Source organism: Oryctolagus cuniculus, chromosome 15 (assembly GCF_964237555.1).
Source record: "Oryctolagus cuniculus chromosome 15, mOryCun1.1, whole genome shotgun sequence".
NCBI lineage: Eukaryota > Metazoa > Chordata > Mammalia > Lagomorpha > Leporidae > Oryctolagus > Oryctolagus cuniculus.
Genome location: NC_091446.1, coordinates 22,521,698 through 22,547,325, shown reverse-complemented (window position 1 = coordinate 22,547,325; position 25,628 = coordinate 22,521,698). Strand labels below are relative to the sequence as shown.

Sequence of the window (25,628 nt, the reverse complement as noted above, 5' to 3'; positions counted from 1 at the left end):
TATAATACTAGGTTTTCATATTTATTAGCCAATTGTAAGCAGTAATTCTAGCAAAATCCAACTCAGAAAAATAATTTAAACATTTAAACCCATCATTAATATATACTTCATTCTCTTAAATTGTATTATTGTATAATTATCATGGATATTATGGGAAATCAAAAGCTCAAGGTAAGCATGAAGAATAAAATAAAAAGTATTCATAAACCAGCTGTCAAAAAATAAGCTCTATAAAGTTTGATACCCAAAATTATATATATTTTATTTCTACAGTTTTTTCTTTCCAAATGGAGTTATACAAAACTGCAATTTTTAAAAACTATGAACATATTTAAACTTCAGCAAATAGATTTATATAACGCCATTTAAATAGCTTTATCATATTCCATTGTACCTATTAATAGAAACTTATGTTGAAATTTTCCCAATATTATGAACAATTCTGTGATAAACATTCTTATATCTCCACACAAATCTCCAATTTTATCCTTAGAAGAAATTCAAAGGACATAATTATTCATTCAAAAGGTATAGAACATACTTTTTCCTTAAGATTTTAGCTAATTAATACTTTTCATCTTCATCCTTTGTCCCATACTGACTGTGCCTTCCACTTATGTCATGAGTTCATATGAAGTAACTAAAAGCTGATAAATTTAGGCTAACCTCTTGAAATTTTCTTATCAGATTATTAATAACCTTGGTTAATTTACTTCCGATATTCATCTTCCCTCTCTTCCAAGTTGATGAAATCATCCCTATTTTAATTGCTGCTGAAATAACCAGTGCTTGTGATAGTATTTGCATAGAAAGAGCTTTTGAAAAGAACCTGAAAAAGTCTTACTCATCGCTGGACAACAAATGACTTGTGACTCACATTTGTAAGACTCTCACATGAATCTGAAGTTTCTATTTGACATATTAACACAATGCTCACGCAGGACCAATGCATACCTGAATTTCTGGCAGAAAAAGACTGTAAAATTTTCAGTACAGACACATGAATGCATGTATCAGCCATAGAAAAAAATATAACTCTATGGAAAGTGATATTTCAAATAATATAAACCAAAATTTACAGGGTTATAACCAACCACTGTTTAATAATCAAAAGATACGTGGAACAATCTAGTTACTTTGCAGCCATGTATGGAAGGATCCTTACTACTAGTTGAACGATGAACATAATAGTTAAGAGGTTAATCAATAGACTCCAAATTAAAATCCATCTCTATGACTTGAAATTGCTTTGTGATTTTCATCCTTATTTTTAAATTTTCGTATTTATAAACTAGATCTTAAAGACTAAGAGGTTTGTGCAGTTCATAAGGTAATGACAGAATGAGTTGAGCTTGAGAAGTGCTTAGCATCGTACAAGATACCATACTTTGTGGTACTTGATGAATGAGAGCTGTTACCAATATTATGATTGCTATTTGATTATTACATGACATCAGCTGCCTCTGTTTTAGCTAAAAATTTTCCAATTATCTACGTCTAACATTCCATTTTTGTTCCTTCTCACATACACATTGGAGAATGCTTTTGCAGCCTCATTTTCATGTCTGAGTAGCATTCAGCTTTTACCAAAGTCAACCCCATTGGCGCCCCCAGCATCCGCTCCTGAGCTATTACATTTCTCTGAGACTTGGGAGCTTTGCTTGTTAAAGGCTAAATTACAGCCACCAGAAAGTGATGTTTCAGTCTGTACCCTTTTACCACCATAAAATGCACTCAATAAAAACAAAAGGAGCCATAGAGGAGCAGAGTTTGGGGATCATAAAGAATATATATGTTTCAGGCAGTTTGTGTTTATCCAAGTGGCAGCATTAAGTGAGGTAATGCTAAGAAAGTAGATAGCTTCAGTTAATGAGACAGATTATTTAGGAAAACAAAACTGTCACTATTGCTTGCCATGTAAAGCAGTGGATTTGTTACTTTTGAATACTGGCTGCATTAGCAAAAACATCATTTATTCATATTGAGACATCCCCCAGAGCTGCACGTTGGTTAATAAAGATAAAACCCCTATGGTGGTTGTCAAATGTTATCGTTCCATCCTGGGAACCCTTCCAACAGCAACCTAGGCACTTATTCGCTGAGAAATTTGTTTATGTGAGATGATCATTTTGTGTTTCAGAACTAGAATGGATTCTCTTAACTGACCTCTGAGGATACCTCCTGTGAAGACCTGAGATTTGCACCTGTGTGGTTTGCTGAAGCATGGAATCTAAAGGAAAGAAAAGAAAACCCTTAGTCTTAGACCCAGAGGGCAGTTACATATTTCCTTTGAGAAATTATCCAGGGTCTAATCTTACTCTTTTCTCTTTGTAGTCAACTGCACTAGAAAATCTCCCTGATGTTTTAACCTGCCCCTTCCCAGCAAACCACATTTTAGCTACAGTCCCATCACTCTAAGCAAAACATTTTTGTTAAAACCATGAGTTCCATGTCAGTAGTCCAATGAATAGTTAATTGCTCTGCTTATGTGCCGTATTATAATTATTTGACACTATTGGAAGTCCTGGCTTCATTAAAAACTATAGTTCCACAAGTCATGCTGTTATGATTACTTACTGTATATCTCTTGCCAAGTTCATTCCTCTCAAACCAGCCATTAAATACTTGAGGGTAAGGATCAGTAGGAACTCAATCCTTAACCTCCTTCTATTCTCTCATCTTAGAAGAATTCATTACACCTATCACATTGCATGCCACCTATTTGCAGATCACTTACAAACTGCCCTGTGTCTCTAACTTGGTCCTCTTCTCAAAGCTCTAGACTCACTTGACTAGTTGGGCTTGTGACATTTACCAAAATATATTTCAAGGTCTTCACAAATTTACTAATTGTCCAGTTCAAGTACTGGAGTTTCCTCCTGAATGTGGAAACTCTAAAAGCATTATATTTCTTTTTCCACAAGTCTGACACTTGACTGATACTTTGAAAATAGTCCTCTTTATTTTATATCCAATATGTCAACATAGATGATCGATTCATTTCTTAAATATCATTTGTATCTACCCACCCCTTTTCATTTTCATCCCCTAACACAGGATTTGGCATATAAGAGGAACTCAACATTAAATTTTGTATTACAGAATACCTATCATCCATGATCCAGTAGAAGCTTGGCCTGAGGCAAGAACTTCTGACCTGGTCTCCTCAATCCAGATTCACCCCACTAAAAATAGCTTTCTATTTTACCACTAAACTCAATGCCTTACACAAAATAAGATTATGTCTCTGCTAATTTTTATTCTGATGATCTTAATTGTCTTTATTTTTTATTCTAGAATTGGGCAACAGTTTATTCTATAAAAGGGTGTTCCAAAGATATCATTCTCCTTTTCCAGGTAGAATAACTTAAAAATTTTTGATCCTTAATAACAACATAAATTGCTCTTTATATATTTGTCACATTCTACACTTTGCTTTTGCTTGCTGTGACAAACCTCAGTCTGCTTTATGCCTCTTACATCCATCAGAATCTCTCAGATGTAGTGTCATCCTTGTGGCCCACTCTTGTATTTCCTATCAACCACCTCCTAATCAATGCCTACTCATCCTTTAAATCCCAGTTCATTTTGTTTTCCTTTAGAAAAATTACAATAACCTCCCACATTCTCTAAAAATATCCTCACATGTTCTCGAACAATACAAAATTTATATTTTAATCTTTTATTAAGATTTCTAATTTCCTTTAAAATATATATATATATATATATATATAGTAGCACAATTCATTTGGGCAGGGAAGCCCTATTAAACTTACCATTGATTCCCAGAAATGACAACGTTTGTAAGTTTGGTGATACATTTTGTAAAAATGTCACTAAGTTTATCCAATATATGTAATGTGCATGTGTGTGTAGGTATTGATAGACATGCAGATAGACATGAAAGAAAGAAAGAGAAAGTAGGGAGGAAGAAGGCCTAAAGAGAAAGCAAGTGAGAGAGAGAAATCCTTAGATTACTGCAAACAATAATAAAAAAAAAACAAACATAAGAGTGAATATGTTACATCTGAGAAATCTGTGTGAAGTATATGTGAAACTTCATTGGGCAAGTCTTACAACTTTTTGTAAGTCTGAAATTATGCTCAAATCAAGTTTAACAGAACACCAAATACTCTTCATTCCTATGAATTTTAGTAAATAGTCTTCTAGCCCGGATCACAGTCCAGTCACATGACCAAGGTCAGACAATTTGTAAAAAGCAGTTCTGGATGTCTCACTACACATCAATCAAAAATATAAGACATCAGTTTTCCCACTCCCCATTTTTTTCCTAAGGTAGTTGCTGATAATCCATTGATTAAGGCAGGACACACACACACACTCTTAAGATTTTCCTCAATACATCACTCCAGGCAGGTTTAACACACGTGGAAAACTTCCTTAATATCATACATTTCCTCCTATGATTCACACTGAAGCAGAAAGCCCTTGGACCCACATCTTAAAAGAAGGCTGCTTTTTAAGGGGTGGCAGAAGGAAGGTACAGAATACAATTTTGTTTTTTGAGGATAAGATTTGTGCTATGATTGAATAAATTCTGATGATGGCAAACTGAGCTCTTGCCTTGAAGTAGAATTCTTTTGGTTTGAAAGCTTGTGAACAACCCTTTTAAGTGTTCCATCTGTGGCAGCCATGACAACATGTGGCTCTCATATTTCCCTCTGATGAAACGGAGGAATCTATTAGAAGATCCTTTCACATGTAGCTTAAAGTTGTAATACAGCAGCCACAGAGAGTGATCTTTGTACCTTCCTCACTGCCATGTACTTCCTGCTCTGAACTTAGATGCTGCTTCAGGATCTCTGTTAATAAAATTCTCCAGACCATCACTACCTCTATGAGTGGATGCTCATAAAAAACTCAGGTGCTGTCATAGTGATTCCTTCTGCTTAAGTGAAAGTCACTGTAAAGGCATGTAGTTTTTACCATATTATTTCAGGGGTTTTTTTCAGTTAGTAGGAGTAAGGTAAACAAGAATAGGAAAGTTAAGTTGGAAAAAGGAAAAACTGAAGGAAATTGCAAACTGACTGATAGGAGAGAGACTCATGATCACAGAGACAGCATCTGTGAGATATGCCTCTGGATCTCAAAGACATCACTTGCAAATTTTATAATAAATCATGCTATCTGCTGATAGAAAACTGTATTTGCATCTTAAAATTAGGTTCAGATATAGCCATCCTAAACCAGGGTATGTTCTTGCAGCATATTACACTCTTAACTGATGGTAGAGATACACTGCCCAAGTAATCAAACCGTATGGGGATGTCTAACAAGTTTCTCTGTCTACCCCAATTTATGCCATATTTTGGCATGGCTCTTTCAGTGGGACAAGGGGATGATATGTTCATGTGCATTTGGACAGCTGAATGCTATTTGCATGGAACAGATTGGTCTTTTTTATGGAAATGCAGTTAATAATAGCACAAGTCTTACAGGGGATAAAAACCATTTTGTTTTTATGTTATTATCATTCATGTATTAATCCTTTAAGAAGTTTGTATTCTCTAGTGCCGTGGCTCAATAGGCTAATCCTCCGCCTGCGGCGCCGGCACACCGGGTTCTAGTCTTGGTCGGGGTGCCGGATCCTGTCCCGGTTGCCCCTATTCCAGTCCAGCTCTCTGCTCTGGCCCAGGAGTGCAGTGGAGGATGGCCCAAGTCCTTGGGCCCTGCACCCACATGGGAGACCAGGAGAAGCACCTGGCTCCTGGCTTCAGATAAGCACAGTGTGCCAGCCGCGGTGGCCATTGGAGAGTGAACCAATGGCAAAGGAAGACCTTTCTCTCTGTCTCTCTCTCTCTCTCACTGTCCACTCTGCCTGTCCAAAAAAAAAAAAAAAAGTTTGTATTCTCTAGAAGCATGGAGTATGCGAATTGGCAGGATTTAACTACTTCATTCCAGTTTCCCAATCCACTTTCCCAAATTTCCTTCACAGGCAGTTGCAAATACTCTAGGATACATATTTCATATAATTTAGCTTTACAACTGAAATCTGTTCCAAGATGGTCAACTGCCTGAATCCCACTGAAAATGACAAGAGAGCAGAAAGTGGCAGGATGATTCACACTTTGGGATGCTCAGAGCATGCCTTCATCACTCTATGGTTTGCAACTGTGGGAATGGAGGGCGACTTCTGTTCTGTGTAGGAAAACAGTCACTGATAGGGTACCACACACTTGAGGAATCATACCCCTGGTTAGGATCAACACAAAGCTGAACTGAGGAGTGCATGTTGCTATTCTGATTGGCTGCCCTGTATCTGCAATGTTTTCCTTTATCTTATATTTCTTCATCTTCATGGCCAGACTGTCAGTGATACAATCTTGATGGCCATTTCTCAAATCAAACAAATGAGAATTACAGGAAAAAGTGGCTATTTCTATATTATCCCTCTACTAAGGGATGATGCAAAGTTCAAGATGACTTCAAGATGCTTTACTGTTCAGCTTATCGGACTCTAAGTTCCGATTTTCTTAGTATACCTCCAAACAACTTTAGTTTCCCTATTCCTTTGATACTCTCTCTCTTGCTCATCCTCTTCCCACATAGATGTCAGAGTATAGTACAAAGCTGGTGGTTTTATGTGAGAAGGATACCCAAAAAGTTCAGAACATGTGCTTGATACTGGAGAAGAGAACGTGAGAACTTTCTCTGGTGATCAGTGACTGCTAAGTGCACCACGGTACTAGGCAGTGATGATCTACATACACCATGGATCTGGATCCATAGATTTAACTGTATCTGTGTTGAAGAGTTTCCTGAAGCATGCAAGGTCTTTATATTTTGTATTCTTCACATTACTAGCACATGACAGCTCAAAATACAAATTTTATTAAAATAATTGGAGATATTTCCAATAAAGCACCAAAGCCAAGATTTGCTATTTAAAACTCAGTATTAACTGGAGCCAAACTTTCCTTGGAAACATACAGCCATAAATATCTATTCATTTCCATAGGAATGAAAATGATGGACAGATTTAAATCTCTGTGAGCAGAATGGGCTGGGTTGTGACAGCACCTCCCTTAGGCCCAGACTCTCTCCATACTGTGGCTTCCCCAGCCTGATCACACACATCGTCTTTCCTGAGGTCCATAGCCTTTTTTTAAGTCTGCAAATTTAGATGAGGAAGAGACACCATCCTCTGGGGGTACAGCAACCAAACATTATTCTTTTAAAAAAGCACTAAAAGCTGCAGGTAGCACAGTTTTGCCAGTGGTGGGGTCTTCCTAGATCCCAGGGTTGTCTGTGTATTTGCTGAATTCTCTAATTCTCTGTCAAGAGTCATTAAAGGTGGATGGGCAGCCATCAAAGGCTCACTCCCAGAGAGGTAGTTGTAAGAAACCTTCCTGGAGCAGCGTATTACTGCACTCCAGAAAGTCCTGTGGGGACAAAGACTGACAGATTTATGGAATTTCTCTGAGAAAAAGAGACCCTGCTGGATCCCAGGTGGCAATGTATTCCACTCATTCCTCACACTGCAGGGCCTTGCTTTGTGCAAGAGTAACAGGTTTTATAAACTTAATCTGATTATATCCATCAGGGTAATTCTGTAGGACATTTCAATATTTTTGGGAAAACTGCTGTGAATAATCTGAAAATTTAAGACTCCTTTTGTTTCCTTATTTTCAAAAATAGGTTTATGCAGACATTGCACATATACTGTACAATTATACACTTTCAAATTATGCACTTTGAAGTGTATAATGCAGTGGCTTTTAATATATTCACACAATGAAGCATCCTTCATAATTAATTTCAGAATATTTTCATTGTTCAAAGAAAAGACGCTCTGCATTCCTTAGCCATCAAACAAATCTGCTCTTTCTGCACTCTTACCCAGTAATGTACTTCTGGCTAGAGATATGCCTATTATTGATATTTTATGTATATTCATGTATATAATATTGTATGTTCATACAAATATGTGTTTCACATGTATATATTATATGTGGCCTTTTATATCTTCTCATTTTCACTTAATGTTTTCAAGGTTCATTCATATTGTAGCATGTATCAGCCCATCATGTTTTTATTGCCAAATAAAATTTCATCACATGTATATCCCACATTTTATTTAGCCATTCATCAGTTGATGGACATTTGTGTTGCTATAGATTTGTACTTTTATGAAGAATGCTTTTGTGAACATTTATGTACAAGTTTTTGTGTACACATTAATTTTTAATTTTCTTGGATATATATTTAGTGAAAGAGTTGTTGGATCATATGGTAGCTCCATGTTTAACTGTTTGAGGAACTTCGCAGCTGCTTTCCAAGGCAGCCATACCCTATAAAATTCCCAACCTCAGTGTACAAGTTCTCTAATTTCTGAAAATAATTATTAAGACTTGATATTACCTGCCATTTTGCCTTGTGAAGAACAATGACTTTGTAAATATTTGAATGTGGTAATTCCCTTTTAAATATGTACAATTTTAATTTGTCAGATAAATGTTTTTGAATAAGAAAAAACAGATTTAGATATGCATTGCATAGTAAAGTCTTGGGCTTTTGATCAAATCAGTTGTACCTGCTTATAATGTAGAAGTTCAATGATAAGGCTTCGCTTCTGTTCTTGGACACATGAAATTCATTGTGTTAAGGTTAGCATCTGTGGGAGCTTGCCATTCCCTCTGGCAACACAAAAATGTCCTTTAGGAAAGTTAATCCTATCTTACAAACAGGAACAAGCCCTGTGAGTGCCAAGACCCTGTATATTTGTGCTTACCATTATGAAATGCATCATTCAGACTTGGGATTACAAAGGCAGATGAGGAAATACACAGTATTCTCAAGCCCAGAGAGACTGGAATCTGACAGTTCAATAGAATGATGGTGACACGAGTGGAGGAGAGTATTCCCTCTGTGTCCTCATCACAGGGGGTTGTCCATCTCAAGAGGCTGGGGCCTCCATCAGAAAGTGAGGTTACAGGAATCAATGATCTAGACTCTGCAGTTCCGGCTGAGTAGTGATGAAGAATAGATCATGCTTATATGACAGTAACAGTTCAGTGCAGTTCAAATACATATTGGATAGGTCAGCTGAGCTCAGCCTAGAAAGCCTGGCAAACTGATTTGAATTTGAAAATCTCTTTTAAAAATATTTATTTATTTGAAAGGTGGAATTACAAAGAGGTACAGGCAGAGAGAGAGAGAATCTTCCATTCTCTGGTTCACTCCTCAAATGACTACAATAGCCAGAGCTGTACCAGGCCAAAGCCAAGAACCAGGAGCTTCTTTCAGGTCTCCCATGTGGGTTCAGGGGTCCAAGTACTTGGGCCATCCTCTGCTGTTTTCCCAGGCATATTAGCAGAGAGCTGGATTGGAAGTGAAGTAGCCGAGACTCGAATCAGTGCCCATATAGGATGCTGGTGCTACAGGCAGCAGTTCAACCCACTATGCCACAGATCTTTTATTGAAAAAATAAATAAATAAACAGTCCTTTCCAAGTTGGTCAGATGTGCCCAAATGGATCTAAAACATAGAACCTAAAGCTGTGCAGTGACTGAAATCCTGAGTCCTGCTTTCATGATTCTTCCTCAAAGACATCCCAGTGTAGCGAATCTAATAACTTCCGTGAGAATCTTTAAAAAGGTAAGTTTTGGAAGGATAGAATATTGAGGATGCAGGATGGAATCTTTCTCTATTTGGATGAAAGTGTATCTGAATATATTTGTTCTTCTTTAAAAAGTTGTCCAAATGTTTAGAAAGAAAAAATTACATGAGCTTAGAGGAAAATGGGGAGCAAGGATTCTTGCCCAGAGTCATGATCTAATGAGGGTGTAGAGTGTGATTTAGCTTTCTACCTGCCTGCTCCAGGAGCCTGCACTGTTATCACCCTGGCTAAATGACAAGTGAATCAGACTGTGGATAAAAGCTCCCTTTTTGATGGTGATATTATTTTCCTCTACATGGCTTAAACCACATAAGTATAAATGGCATACTTAAATAACTATATGCATAGTAAAACACAAATGTCAAATTTTCATTTAATTGTACACCTAATATTATGGAAATATTTTCAGATCTTATTTTTTTCTTTGCATTCCTACAGCAAACTTTAAAAAATAATCTGAAGTTTAAAAGGATGCTTTTGGCTATTGTTAGCAAGATATTTCAAAATACAGTTTATTGAAACAACAAAATTTTGCTGATGACTCTACTGGTTAGTGAGAAGTTCCATAGGACCCAGTTCTGCATGTGGTATCTGCTGTTTGTTGTTCTGGAAGACCTTGGCTAAAAAAAAGTGGAGCTTCTCTTCAAGTTACTTTTCACGTTCCAGCAGATTAGTGCTTGTTATTTTTTTAATTGGTAAGCTCTTTTTTTTTTTTTTTTTGAGGGGTACAGAGAAATAGAGTGATAGAGTGCTAGAGTGGAAAGTGCACCAGCTCCCATCTGCCGGATCACTCAACCCAGGTATCCTACATGAATGAGACAATCCAATCATTTGCGCTACCACTGCTGCCCCCAGGGTCTCCATTAGGAAGACGCTGGTCAGTAGTGAAGACAGATACCAAACCCAGGCTCTTTGAAGCAGGACTGCGACAGGCCAAATGCCTACCACTAGGGTTGGTTTCTTACCCTGACAGTTGTGAATTCCAAGAGACAGAGAAAGTAGAAGCATGCAAGCCCTCTTGTGATCAAGGCTTAGAACTTGTACATTCTATTGGGGCATATGATTCAAAGATACTCCAGATTCAAAGGTTGAAGAAACATTCTTCATTCGTTGAAGGTAATTGAGGAGTCACAGAGTCACATTTCAAGAATTCGGTAAATGGAAGCCATTAAAAAAATCAATCTAGCATAGTGGACATTGTTTCTTTTATCTAAATCCCATGTGTATTATCATCACTGTTAGTCAAAATGCAAGCAGATTTATCAATAAATATTCTGGTACTGTATCCTGACATTTATAATGTAATAACACAACATTTGTGGCATCTAAATCAAACCCTGCTATTTTGATTTAATTCCCTCTTCACTTTGCCACCAACGCGACTCTTTCAAAGATGTTATCACAGTGTATTCTGGGTCCCCTCTCGGCTGAATCCTAGACCCACATAAGCCAACGCATGTTTTCATGTCTGCCTAAGAATCCCTCCAAGTTTACATGGACAAAACAAACACAACACAACACAACAAAAAAATACATACCAAAACTTCCCAACTTCTTACTGTATGCAATATGTCAATAAGTGATACAATCTATTTAGTTACCTGTGACCCCACAGAAGCATCAGAAATTCCTGATCTCACTTATCATCTTGGTTGAGTTCTTCAAAATGTCCCACAACTCTACTTTTAAATAGTTATGTCCTGCTTTCACTCTACATTACACTGCCATTGCTGTCCCAACTCTATCGCTAGTTTCCTCTATCTCTAATCTACTTATCCTCAGTTCTGCTGGGATATGTTCACTCAAATGCAAATCTGAACATTGCATCTCTCTATTAAATGTCTTCTTTAATTGCTTTCCACTTAAAAGCCCAGGCATCTTACTATGGGACTCAGTGTTTTCTGATCTAATCTCTTCTTGACTCTAGAGGATTTACACTTGCTTGCTTTGCTGAGTTCTTGTTCCAGTCCCTACTAAGCACAGGTGCTTCCAGTTGTTCCAGCCTCCACCCCAACCCCGCATCATCACTGGGAGAAGAGCCTATCATATTCGACAGAAAACGTGTAGCCCAATTCTTAATGTTGGGCTCCCACTTAGTTGCACTAAACTGCCCTTTAACTTACCAGTAAAATGAAAATAGTAATGACCTCTACCTGATAAATTTGTTTGAGATTTAAAATGTAATAATGTATGGAAATAACTTAGCATAGTTACTAGCACAAATAAGTACTCCACCGTGTGAAGTATTGAAACTAGTATTTCTATAGGCTACTTTTTCTATCACTGAAGTCCTTATACATCATGCATCCTTGAGGATCCGTTTTGGAATAGAATAGGATTATACTATACCAATTTTACTCATTCAAATATTCAAACTGCATAATTGAATATGCAGTTATGACATAAGGTGGCAATCCCCTCCTCCCCATATCTACTGCTCCTTAGCAGACTGTAAGCAACCTATGGACAATGTCATATTTAGCTATGTCATATTTCGCTTTGAATTCCTTTTGTTTGTGTCTGGTCCACCACAAATGCACAATGAATGTGAGTTTCTATTTTGAAGTTACAGAATCAGGACCAAGTATTTGCAGAAATTACTGTGTGTAGCCATAGGCGGGCACATTGCCAAGAAATTGAAATTTTTGGCTCATGGGAAGTTATTTACTCAAATTCCAGGTTATAATCTGACAGGTGAGAATTGACCAACATAACAGCTGGTATCTTTGGCACCTCTGAAAAAACTTAGATTAAAACAATGATGATTTCAGCCAAGACTTGGCTTAAGACAAGGACAATTGCCTTTGATTCTAAACCATTTAGTTAATTCCAAACCCAGTGTCAGTCAATGAATCCTGTATAGGCCCATTTGTTATGAAAAATATCAACACTGGAAAACCAAAATTTGGGGAAAGTTACCAACAACAATGTCTGATGGAAGCAGGATGACCATATATTATTAAATCTAAACTTGATTGAGACCCAATTCCCATCTTAGCCATGGATGAATTAAAATATGTATTTTATTAATTTAACTACTTTGACCTATCTAGAAAGATCACTATTTTTAGAATTAAGAATGTATTCTTTAATTCTGAGGTAGCATCTGCAATTGAAAGAGAAAATGTATCCCCTTTTACTTCTTATCTGTATTCCTTGAATTTATACAATCAGGGAATCTTGTGAGGTGCTGGATTTTAGCAATGTATTCATACTTCAGACTTTCTAGAAGGATTTTCAAGCACAAATCTCATTTTCATAAATCCTTGCTATTGGTTCTAAATTATTGCTGTAGCTCTTTGTCCTGACTGCTCTGACTTATGTGGCAATTAGTGGTACAATTATTCGTAAACCCAGGAGCTTGAGGAAGTCCAGAATACCTGCCTGCCAATTTACAGCTTGTCTTTCAAAACATTGCTCCTTGCTTATCTTTTTATCTGTCTTAAAATCTTTCCAGTGTAATCCATTTTATCTGCTTGTCTTTATCCTAGAAAACATGGTTTATATAAAATATTTGTTTCAAAAAATCATTTCTGATTTCTTTCAATTTCTGCAGGCTACCATCTGCAGGCTATTTTCTGGGGTCCTGAACAGGAAGAACAAAGAGATATAGGTAAAAAGAGTAACACTGAGTGACCTTGACTCTTGCTACTAGACAGACAAATGGCTTGCTTTAGTCGGGTTCCCATATTCTATTTTATTCTGAATGATAAACTATTTAAAGAATGAAGTTTACAAGGTAATAATAATTAACTCTCATTGCCTTTTTCCTTGTATTTTTGCATAGTATATTTTTATAACATTTATATAATAATGTATTGTACTACTCTGATTTATACTTAGTGAGATAATCATTTTTAAAAATAAATGAAAATTCAATTAATTTGGGATACAAGTTACAATCATAGTGTAAGCTCAAACAGTGAGGGATAAGAGTGAAGAACCACTCACGCACATGGATGTCCAGTTTCTTTTACACACTCACATAGACCAGGCTTTTCTTAGTTAGGATTGCAGAGAACTAAAATCATATTAACACATTTAGTATGCCTCCATACCATATATAAACACAATATACATGCCCGTATTTATGCTTGTTCTCTCCATTCTCTGTAAACAACTATGCTCACGTGCCTCTTTCTTGGTCTCCCTTCTAATTTCTTCTAAACCATAGAATTTACATTTATTGACAAGATTTGAAGTGTTTCTTCTTGATAGTTCAGATATTTTGTATCAGAGTATGTCTATACCAACCCATAGTTACAGAAAGGACTACTGTATCACATCACAGAAGTCACCTATGGTATTTATTGTCTTGTTGCAGAAGAACACAAAATACTTGAATGAGCAAAATTGTAAAATACAAGTTCCCTATTGTTATTTCCAGAAAGTTCCCTATCTCCAGTGTCAATAATTGTTTTATTTCTAAAAAATAATCTGTTTAGTTATTTTTATTTATCTTGAAGGCTGAAAGAGATCCACCTCCCATCTGCTGGTTGACCGTCTAAATGTCAACAACAGCCAGTGCTGGGTCAGGCCAAAGCCAGGAGCTGGGGATTTTATCTGGGTCTTCCATATGAATAGACCCAAGTCCTAGAGCCCCAACCTGCTGCCCCCAAGGGTATGCATTTGCAAGAAGCTGGGATCCACAGCAGAACAAGAACTGGAAAGTTGGTACTCCACTATGGGTTGTGAGAGTCTCAACTGGGAACTTGTCTACTGTGCTAAACTCCCACCCCAATAGTATTATTTTATAGCCAGAAGGCTATTTTATTCTATTATATTCTTCCTCCATCTCCCTCTCCCTCTCTTGCAATGCAATAATTGGCTCTTGCCCTGGCTTTTTATGGTTCTGGTAATATAGTACCTGCCTCACTGGCCTTACTGACAGCATCCACTAGCAGCTGTGTTTGATATTTAAAAAGCTGCAAGCAACTGTGCTGGATATTGATTTGTTGCTAATGAAGGGAGAGATTGAAGACCTGAGTGACGTATACCTTATCCAGAAATGATTTTAATTTAGCAACATGTAGGCTGCTTTGAATTGGAAAAAAATGACTTTCTTTCTTATCCTATCCTGGAAGAAAAAATAAACGATGTGCCTGCTGTATCTTTCTTCAGGTCAGCAGGCATCAGAAATTTAAGCTATTAATATCCTGGGCACTGTCCCATGTCAGAAACCAGTCATACTGACTGATTGTATTACAGCATTTGCTTTATATTTCCTATCTTCTCCTGTTCAACCAGCTTCTTTTGAGGAATTTCTGTTTGGCTTTATGTGTAGTTATGCGCTCAAGATTGGCAGGAGCCCAAGGCTTTAATAAGACAAATATTCCATTTGGAAAATACTTTTTCCCCAATTTTGTTCTTGTATCCCTTTACCCCATTATTCCTGCTCCTTGAGTTATTTTAAGTCATGTACTACAGGAGGCACTTCAGTAGTCATGGTGGTTTGGGAGCCTGGCGATGAAATGCTGTCTGTGGTATTCTAGCTTATAAAATTGGCACAGGTGGTACTACCTTCCTGAGGCACCTCCCTTCTGCATTCCAGATGCCATTATTCCACCAGGGACTCTCTTCTTGACTGCAAGGAAATGTGGATTGGGGAGGATGTGTTGTGGATTTTCTACTTCATCACTACAATACCTCACAAAATATAATTTTAGTCATTTATAAAAGAGAATCAGACCCATGGGATGCAACACACATCTGAAAACATAAATAATGAAATGCAAATGGCAAGTCTTTCACACAGTTTATGTGCTCCATACAAGGTCCATATTTTCAAAACTATTTTAGATAATCATAAACCTGAATGAGCCCGTAGGAGATCTCAGTCCAGTGGGTGTCCTGGCAGGTGGCGGTAGCAGAGTAGCTAGGGTTACGTGCCCCAACCACAAGTTCTCAGGCTCTCTCCACAGCAAGAGACTCAGACTGTCTCATGTTTTCAAGTCTCAGTATTTTCCAGATGATTCTGATAAGTAAGCAGGTTCAAGAACCCGTGCTCATCACCCCACTTTCCAGTGTGCACAGCCCTCTTTCAGGAACCCCTCTGGGTGTTCTAGTTTCTCTTTCAATGTCTTCAGTGATGGCAAATTGATGCTAAGTGTGACAGATCTGAGAAATGTTTCCCTCCATGCATAAAAAGACAGCCCTCCAAACTTTCCACTGATAGAAGCTAGTCCTTTTCCCTTTTCTAAAACACTCCAGTTGCATGAAAAAAAATCTCCCTTTGACTTTTTTTTCCCCATGTAAATAGTGCATCCCAAAAAAGTCCTAGTCCCAGAATCCCAGCTTCTGGTTTACTAAATTTTCTTGAATGGATGGTCAATATTAAAATTTCAGTGGCCTTATCCTTGCAGTTCTCTGGTAACAGTCCATTCTGAAGTTTTGTTTTTCTTAAGTCCTATTCCCTACTTCTCCTAATGAGTTGGAAATATATTCTTATGTCTTATTCTTTGCAAAGGAATCTCAGGTCTGTTTTTATGTATATGATTCCCATATCTTCAATCATATTAGCAGTTGCTAAATTTTAGTACAATGATTTTTTCACAAGAAAATTTAATAATTTAAGATTTGGTAGAGTTAAAGGCACTTTTTAAATATATGGTTTGATTTCCTACTCCTAGAACCATTGTATAGATAAGATATCAGAGAATGGTAGAATAGGTAATTTCATATTATTTTTAGCACAAATGCTATTTACTATAAAATATGTGAATATGATTCACTTAATTCAGGCTAGCAGCCAAAAACATATTTTCCTATTCATCATGGAAATTTTTCATCTAATATTTACAAGTGAAGGATTTCATGTACTACTCTGCAGTCCCATATAATTACAGTAGGTTAAAAGTAAATGTTATACTCTATTTGGTAAATACATATTTTGTATTACCTAAAAACACTGCAAGCCCTTAATTTTAACTTGCCTCTCGTATGCGTATTTTAACTTGAACTGCAGGTTCATCTTACACGATATTCAGAAATGACAACTTAAAAAATTCAATTACAGGGCTTCACATTTTGGTGCAGCAGGTTACATCACTGCCTGTTATGCCAGGATCCACAAGAGTGCAGGTTCGAGGACTGGCTGGTCCAATTCTAATCCAGGTTCCTGTTAATGTGCCTGGAAAAGCAGCAAAATATGGCCCAAGTACTCGTGTCCCTGCCACCTACTTGGGAGACATGGATGGAGTTCCAGGCTCCTGGCTTCCTCTTGGTCCAGCCCTGGCTATTATAGCCATTCAGGGAGTAAACTAGTAGATGGAAAATTCTCTCTCTCTCTGACTCCACATTTCAAATAAATAATTCTTTAAAAATGAACTTATAATTTCTCAACCTTACAATGATACTAAAGCAATATGCTTTCAGTAGACACTGTACTTCAAATTTTGATAATTTCTCAACCTTACAATGATACTAAAGCAATATGCTTTCAGTAGACACTGTACTTCAAATTTTGATCTTCATCTGGGCTATGGTATTCAGTATGAGTCTGTCTTGTGAGGCAGAGCAGTGGCAGTGAGCTGCAGCTCCTAGTCAGCCACAAGATGACGAGCAACTGACATTCTGTAGTGTACTGTGTTGCTCAGCTACCATGTTCAGTAGGCTCAACACATTTTCAAAGTACAATGGGCTTATTGGGGTATAACCTTATACCCCAATACTTGTGTAGAGTTTAAGCTGATAACCCGAACATGTGAAGTAGTGGCACACGGTTTTAGTGGTTCAGAGTAATCTCTGAAATCAGCCTTCCTGCTTAGAATCTGCTTTTTGTCACCTACAAACTCTGAAATATCAAGCAAATCATTTACTTTGTATGAAATATGTTTTCTTCATCTTTCAAATGAACAATTTAACATTACTGGGAAGCTCAAGTGAGAATAGGCATGGAGTGAAAACTTTAAGCAAAGGGTTTAATAAATTTAGTTGCCATTATTTTGTATGGATTAGGTGCTAGAACCTCCACTCCCTTAACCTCAAATGGAACAGGGCTTATTGTGTCATTCTGCTGTAGCTGCTTCTCATGCGCTTCCCTACCCCAGGTACTGGAGCCTCACGTGAAAACTCCTCACTGCGGTGCTGGTTGGCACTGGATGAGCCACTGAAACATCTCTTCTCCAGGCTTCCCAGCTAAACCATTTGCAGGATCAGCATGAGGAAGGTGCTACAGGAGATGACCCCTGATCATTCACAAAAGCTGGACTGTGGGTAGGATCACATGCTTTTATGTTCATTTAACAACAACTGGTAAGAAATAAAACATGAGAGAATCTTACTACATGGTTTGTTAGGTAAATGAGTAGCCTTGTATCCTAGCTGATGGATGTCCTTTGCAAACCCTCAGGGTCTCATAGAGCTTGTCAACACACATGTGCATGGCTTTCCACTGCTGAATCCTCAACCTGGAAAAATAACTTGTCAGAGAAACCAGGGCCACTCAGCATCTTCAGGCAGAGGATCTTTTTGTCAAGGCTATGAATGTTGGGGACGCTTTGCTTGTGTGAGATGCCTTTTTTTTCTGCCCATAGCATTGTCTCATGCCTCGGAAAAGCTTTGGAAACAATCATTCAAAACTTCCTCACCAACAGTTTTCAGAGTTTGGTTTTGTATCACCTGCCTCAGAATAATGTGGATTGCTCTTATAAACATAAAAACAAAATATCTGAATCTATCTAACACCTTCTAAATTATAAACTCAGAAGTAGATTCTAAGAGTGTCTTTTTCTTTTTTCAAATCCTGTAGATAATACTGAAGCACACTTAAGTCTGAAAATTAATAAATTAGTGCTAGGAGAAATATGGTAGCCTAGGTACTACTTATGGAGTTGAAGAGAGAGTTGGGATCATTGCAGCAACAAGTTTTGCTATGAACTTAGATATATGAGGAGTACAAAACTGTGGCCATGGTGCTCTAGGAATGTTAAAGCTGCTTTAAATATAAACATGTAAAAAATAAAAATAAAAAATACACAAGAACACAAGTAGTTTCATGGTTATGTATTGAACTGGATTATGTGGCTGATGTGTACTACACAGCTTCAATGGTGAGCCAAGTAAACATGGAGGAAATAGTTTGGGACAGTGGGGATATGATATAAGGTGGATCTTAATATAAGATCAATAGTTACTTGGGTGAATAAGAAATTCTGATGGGACATGGGGATCATATGAACAAATGAGATAGTCATAAAGATGGGATTTAGAGTAATAGAGAGTTGAGAAGGTGACTTGAAGATAAGAAGGACAGAGATGCATGAGGGTGCTCTAAAAAGTAATAAAGACAAGGCCTGAGACAAATCAAACTGCCCTGAGGCTGGTGGTGTGGCACAGCAGGTTAAACCTCCACCTGTAAAACTGGCATCCCACTTCAGAGGCTGGTTCTAGTCCTGGATGTTCCGCTTCCAATCCAGTGTCTTGCTAATGTGCCTGGGAAGGCAATGGAAGCTGGCCAAGTACTTGAGTCCCTGTCCCCTGTGTGGGAGACTCGGCTGCTCCCTGTGTGGGAGCTCGGGATCCTGGCTTTGGCTCAACCCAGCCCTGACTGCTACAGTGAATCCAGGAGTGAACTACTTGATAGAAGATCCTTTTCTCTCCATCATTTTGTGTTTCCAGTGAAGAAATAAATCTTTTCTGTAAGTACATTATATACTTGCATGAAAATGGGATCTCTTGATGCAGCACAGAGCACATGCAAACCTTTCTGTTAACTGTGAGGTGTGACCAGTGGTTACCAACAGAGTCCCTTCTCCACCTACACCGATCTGGAAATGTGTAGACCAGCTTTACTTTGGGCACAAGGATAGGGAAACCACATCCAAGATAGAAGGAAGCATTTTTTGACGGGGATATAAACCTGTTCAAAGAACAGGGGAAAGTGAAAAAGAGGAAAATAAGTTGAAAGCCAGAGTTTTACCTGTCTCTGCTTGTCTGCTTAGTTGTGTCTCCAGGGGCTTCTCCCGGGATCCGAAAGCTGAACAGCACCTCTCCAGTAATCCTTGTATGCAGCAGGATCAGCCATCAGCCTGCAAAGCACAGCTTTATAAAATATAGTTGCTGAAATGGAAACTGGCAGCCTCATTCATTTTAAATAAGACTAAAACATAGAATCACATTCTTCTCAAGGTCTCAGATTCCATTTAATATTTCTTATGCTAAATCCCTGATCACTTGAAAAACCCACAGAAGATTAAACTCATGGTTTTTCTTTTTCTTTTAATGCTCTAGCAACATCAGAAAAATAACATTTCTAACACTCTCCCCCTTCTTTTTTTTTTTTTTAAATCTTTTAACCAGGGCAATGCCATTCATTCTCACTGCTAGGGGACAGTGTTAGGGGGCACAGTGAGTTATCTTAAGCAACTGTAGACAAGATTAGGTGCTAAGGAATTCAGTTGGAATCCTAGGGAAATAGTTCACTGGAAAGGAAGGTACTAATTTCCTGACAAAGGCCTTTGGTAAACTTAAAATAATTACATGCATAGCAAGAACAAAAGAACTCCATAATCATAGAAAGTCATCAGCATCCTTAGTGCACGCATTGGTTTGAGAATTATTGTGTGATTACAATTGTACACCATAGTTTAACCTGGAATATCCATGTAGCTTAGGAGTTTAGAATATATATGTTATTATTTTAGCCACACAAGTTAGAATCCATTCCCTTGTTAAAAAATGCACTTATTTCCTCTCTAATGAACCATAGCTTCTCTAATGCCACACTGTAGAGATAGTACCACATCCAGTTCTGAAGAGAAGCCTAACTCTTTCCTTTGACCACAAAATTGCATGCACAGGTGGAGGGAGAAATAAATCGGAGCTGATAAAAACCAGTCTTAAGATGTGATCTGGAAGACTAAGAAAGGCACATGCCCTTTTTCCTGTCTATAATTTCTGTAGTCATCTTTTCATTATAAAGGAAGAGACTGAGAATGGGGCAATGCAGACAGAAGTTAAGCCTGCATATAGAGAGAAAATAAACTGATGAAATCGCATGCCCCAGATTCATGCATCGCAACTAGACTGAGTTTACCTTTCTCAAGTGGTTTTGTTAGGGAATAAAGTCTTATTTTAAGCCACTGAAATAGGGTTCCGTGGCATGTTGGTACATGTCAGCAGTATGCTGGCAAATGTTTATCAATTCTCTCTGGTGTGCTGGTGGGGAGGGTAAAGCGCTGATTTATGGGGTTTGTTAATCTCTGTCGTGTCCTCTTCCACACCAACTTCAGGCTACCAGCTTGGGGTCACTGAACACAGGTCTGGAAAATACACACGCACATCCTTGCAAGCCATAAAGAACTGATTCTAACACATCACTGGTCGTATTGTAAGCAAGTTTTCAATAAATCAGAGAGAATTGCTTCCACTGGCTTGTATTACCTGTTTTAGAAACATTACCCCTCTCCTTTTTCAATATGGAAAACATGACTATGGTATGATCATGTCTGGAACATTTTCTCCTGTTCGTTAGAAGAGGATATAGAACATCTCTATCAAAACAGGAGGGAGGCAGATTTAGAATATTCGAAAAATTTCATGGAACACCTAGAGGTGAAAGGTAAGATGTGCTGGGAGTAGTCATGTAGGTATCAGAACGATTTAAGATCTATGGGGCCGCATTTGGATTTCTCTAACACTTTGGGAACTTAGGAAAGACAGTTAAGATCTTTGAGTTCTATTTACACATACACAAAATCAGTTGTTTACTAATACTTAAGTGATAGAGTTAAGGTAACTACATTGATGATTTGTAATGTAAGGGCTTAACATAATGCCTAGAAGGTGGTAAATTTTCAGTAAATATTAGTGACAATTATCACAGCCACAAATAAATAAGCCACCAGTTTTTTTTCTGTCATCTGCTCTTAGGAGTCCTGTTACACCTCTGCTGAAACACTGGGTATTGTTCACATATCACTCATGCCCTGCTCATTGTCTTTTCACTTTTTACAAATTGTTATTTCTATTTTTTTTATTTGACAGGCAGAGTTAGACCGTGAGAGAGAGAGAGAGAAAAAAGTCTACCTTCCATTGGTTCACCCCCCAAATGGCTGCTACGGCCGGCGCTGCACCGATCCGAGGCCAGGAGCCAGGTGCTTCCTCTTGGTTTCCCATGGGGGTGCAGGTGCCCAAGCACTTGGGTCATCCTCCATCACCTTCCCAGGCCACAGCAGAGAGCTGGACTGGAAGAGGAGCAACTGGGACTAGAACCCAGCCACCCATATGGGATGCCTGTGCCGCAGGTGGAGGATTAACCAAGTGAGCCACGGCGCTGGCACCTCTATTGGTATTTTTATTACTACTTTATTTTACTTCTCCAATTGATGGTTATGACTATTTCTGAATTAATTAATTTTACCTTGCAATTCTATCATTTCCATTTGTTTCTTAAAATAACGTGTTACATGTTGAGTTTCACTTTGAGATTACTTCTTCAGCTCTCTAATCCCACCTGGGACACACGGGCACTTTTTCTGCTGACTGCTTTTTCTCTTAATCTTGGCTAATGTTGTCCTGTTTCTTCACATAGTTGGTGAACTTTGTTTACTGGACACAATGAACGAATGCTCCATAGTACACTTTACCTCAGTTTCCTTCCTCCGAAGAGTATTCATTTCCACTCCAGTAAACACTTAGCGTACTGGGTAAGCACATTGAACCTGTGCAGTATTCAGTTGACTATTTTTTTAGTTTTTTTTTCCTTAAGATTTTCGATGTGAAACCTTAGTTGTGGGACCTAGCTTTTACTCCTAAGGCTTGGCCCTTCTAGAGTTCCAATAAAAAGCACAGGGTGATGATTACTATACCTGGCTAACCTGGTAGAATTCAAACTACAAACTTTCTTCTCCCATGGTGACCCATTGAAATTTCTACTCCAGACTTTCCTTTACTCCATCATTGCAGCCTGCACGGCCCTTGGGAGACGTGAAACATTGGCATCAGCCATAGATATGAGAGGAGTTCGTGCATACATTTGGGGATTGCCCCACTGTGGCTCTCTCTGCCACAGGATTCGTCTTGCAGTTGCCTGCCATTATCTCAGCTGCAGCCTCTTAACACATTAAACCAACAAGCCTGCAGGAGCCTGGAGTTTTCTACATGAGTTTCAACAAACACACACCCCAGGAGTGTGAAGTGACCCAAGGTTGTGGATCTGTAGAACACACAGTACCATCTCCTTCCTTCACAGGTCAAATGGCCTCCAGTGTTTGATTTTTCTCACTGTTCTCCAGAAACCAGTTGTACAGCTTTTCCAGAGATTTCCATGTTCTGTAGGGGCAGTTGATGTAATACAGGTGCTGTGATGGTACTGAAGTATAAGCAGCTCATTCCATTTCCAGTTCTGACACTCCAGGGTGTCTCTTTCTCACCTATTAAAGTTCCTCTTTCTTGTGTTTAAGAAATACCATGCTTCTAGGGGCCGGCACCGTGGCTCACTTGGTTAATCCTCTGCCTGCAGTACCGGCATCCCATATGGGCACCGGGTTCTGTCCCGGTTGCTCCTCTTCCAGTCCAGCTTTCTGCTGTGGCCTGGGAAGGCAGTGGAGGATGGCCCAAGTGCTTGGGCCCCTGTACCCACATGGGAGACCAGGAGGAAGCACCTGGCTCTTGGCTCCGGATCGGTGCAGCGCCGGCCGTAGCGGCCACTTGGGGAATGAACCAATGGAAGGAAGACCTCTCTGTCTCTCTCTCTCACTGCCTATAACTCTATGTAAAAAAAAAAAAAAAAAAAAAAAAAAAAAAAAAAAAAAAAACCATGCTTTTAAAATAATTGTTTCTAGCATTCTGGTGAGGCTCTATTTTATATTAGCTACTTAGCATAAATAAAATTCACCAAAGGTAGTTATTAAATGGCTCTCTTTGCTCAGTATTTGCCCTGAACTGCACTTAAATATTTTCTTACAATTAGTAAGCATCAATTTTCCAATCTTTCTATTACAATGGAGGGGCCTTTTAGCCAGCTTTTACAGGATGGATTTCTGAAGGGGTTTGAGTGGAAAAATTATTTTACTTGTTTCATGTCAAGTACACATTTGTAGCTGACAGTTTCTTATACTTGGGACTTACCTGCAGCAGAATCTCTGATGTAATAGGGAGGTAGCTTCAAACAGGAGCTGAGGATTGCCAGTACCTGTACTGCCCGCAGTGTGCCCCGGGCCGCAGCCTCGTGGGCATTGCCCAAGCTCCACCCACTCCCGTGCAAACCTCAGGGGCCAGGTGTCGTCCTTAAGAAGCGGTGCCTAAAAACAATCTCAATGAAAGATCCTGGTGAACAAGACCCCAGCAGAAGGAACAGGCCATCAAGGAGAGAGGCTCCTTTCTCCGAAGGGAGGAAGGAACCTCCACTGTGATACGGCCTGGACTAAACAAGTTCAGAGTCGGTGAACTCAAGGGGCTTCCATAGCCTAGACAGCTCATAGCAAGAGTCTCGGGTGATTGCTGACGTCATAAATAAGAGTGCCAATTGTTAAATCAACAACGGGAGTCACTGGGTACATGCTCCCCATGTAGGATCTCTGTCCTTAATGTGTTTTACTCTGAAACTTAAAAACAACACTACTAGTCGAACAATACCCTATACCTTGTGCGGTTGTGTGAGTGCAGCCTGTTGAAATCCTTGCTTAGTGTATACTAAGTTGATCTTCAGTATATGAAGGTAATTGAAAATGAAACTCAATGAAGGGTGGGATGGGAGTGGGAGAGGGAGTGGGAGAGGGGAGGGCGACGGGAGGGAGGGAGGGAGGTGGGGGGGGGGAGCCGCAACAATACAAAAGTTGCACTTTGTAAATTCACATTTATTAAATAAAAAAACTATATAACAAAAAAAAGAAAAAAAAGAACTTAATACTTTACCCTTTTAGTATTTTTTATGTTCTACTTAAAACTATTGGTTGAACTCTGTAATTAATACACAGTTACTCTTAGGTGTTTAATGAATGCTATAACCAGTACTCAAATAGTATTTTACACTTTGTGTTTCTGTGTGGGTGCAAACTGTTGAAATCTTTACTTAATATATGCTAAATTGATCTTCTGTATATAAAGATAATTGAAAATTAATCTTGATGTGAATGGAAGGGGAGAGGGAGTGGGAGAGGGGAGTGTTGTGGGAGGGAGGGAAGTTATGAGGGGGGGGAAGCTACTGTAATCCATAAGCTGTACTTTGGAAATTTATGTTCATTAAATAAAATGAAATATAAATAAAAAAAAAGAAGCGGTGCCTACTAAAACTATCTACTACAGCTGCTGGTTGTTTCTCCACATGACCTGTAGTTCTTGTTATCTCATTATAATGAAATTATAATAACCAACACCAAAATCTCATCATACCCCTGATGTTGTGACCCTTCTGAGATTTCCAAAACAGGTTAAGGAGACAGGTGATAATGAAGCCCCACCCCAAACCCCACCCTTTTGAATATTCAATTAAGCCCCATCCCAAACACCACGCTCTGTGCCCCAGATCATATAAAAGGAAAGCCAGCGTCTTGTTGAGTGAGATTTTTCTCTTTCTGTGGAGTTTGTCTGTCTTTACTTTTGTGTGCTGCTGGTCTTTGGCTTTTAGTAAATCTTGGTTCTTTGGTGATTTTTATCTCCATCTCGACTTTGAATTTCTTTGTGTTAGTAAGGAGATGAACCAATACCTAGCCAGAGGCCGCTGACAACAGGGGCACATAGATAATGGCCAGAAAAGCAGAACAGCAGTAGAGCTGTGTCCACAGGAGCAGGTGGTGTCTTAGGTAGCGTCAAACCTTGTCTCCTTTTGTGCAGGTTAGAGTTTGGCTCGTGTTTTTCCATCAGCTTATAATTCTTCGAGTCACTGTCAGTAAATCTGGGCTCTGTCCCAGCTATCTCCAGACCTGCCAAGTGTAAATCGGATCAAGCTGCAAAAAACGAAGTGGGAAGGAGGAATGGAGGGGAGGGTGGGAAAGGGAGGGGTGGGAGGAAAAGGGTGGGGGGAGGGAAGCAAGAGAAAAGGAAGAAA

The 25,628-nt window shown here is 38.7% G+C and overlaps 1 long non-coding RNA gene across 1 annotated transcript in view; it reads right to left on the bottom strand.

Moving 5' to 3' along the window:
* LOC127484242 (uncharacterized) overlaps positions 1–24,207 on the bottom strand; it is a 59,920-nt gene extending 35,713 nt beyond the window's left edge. Inside the window, exons 1-2 of the long non-coding RNA XR_011382713.1 lie at positions 23,711–24,207; positions 19,560–19,668 (exon numbers count right to left, since the gene is read on the bottom strand). This is a non-coding gene — a long non-coding RNA (uncharacterized lncRNA). The remainder of the gene's footprint in view (positions 1–19,559; positions 19,669–23,710) is intronic.
* Between the last annotated feature and the right edge of the window lie 1,421 nt (positions 24,208–25,628).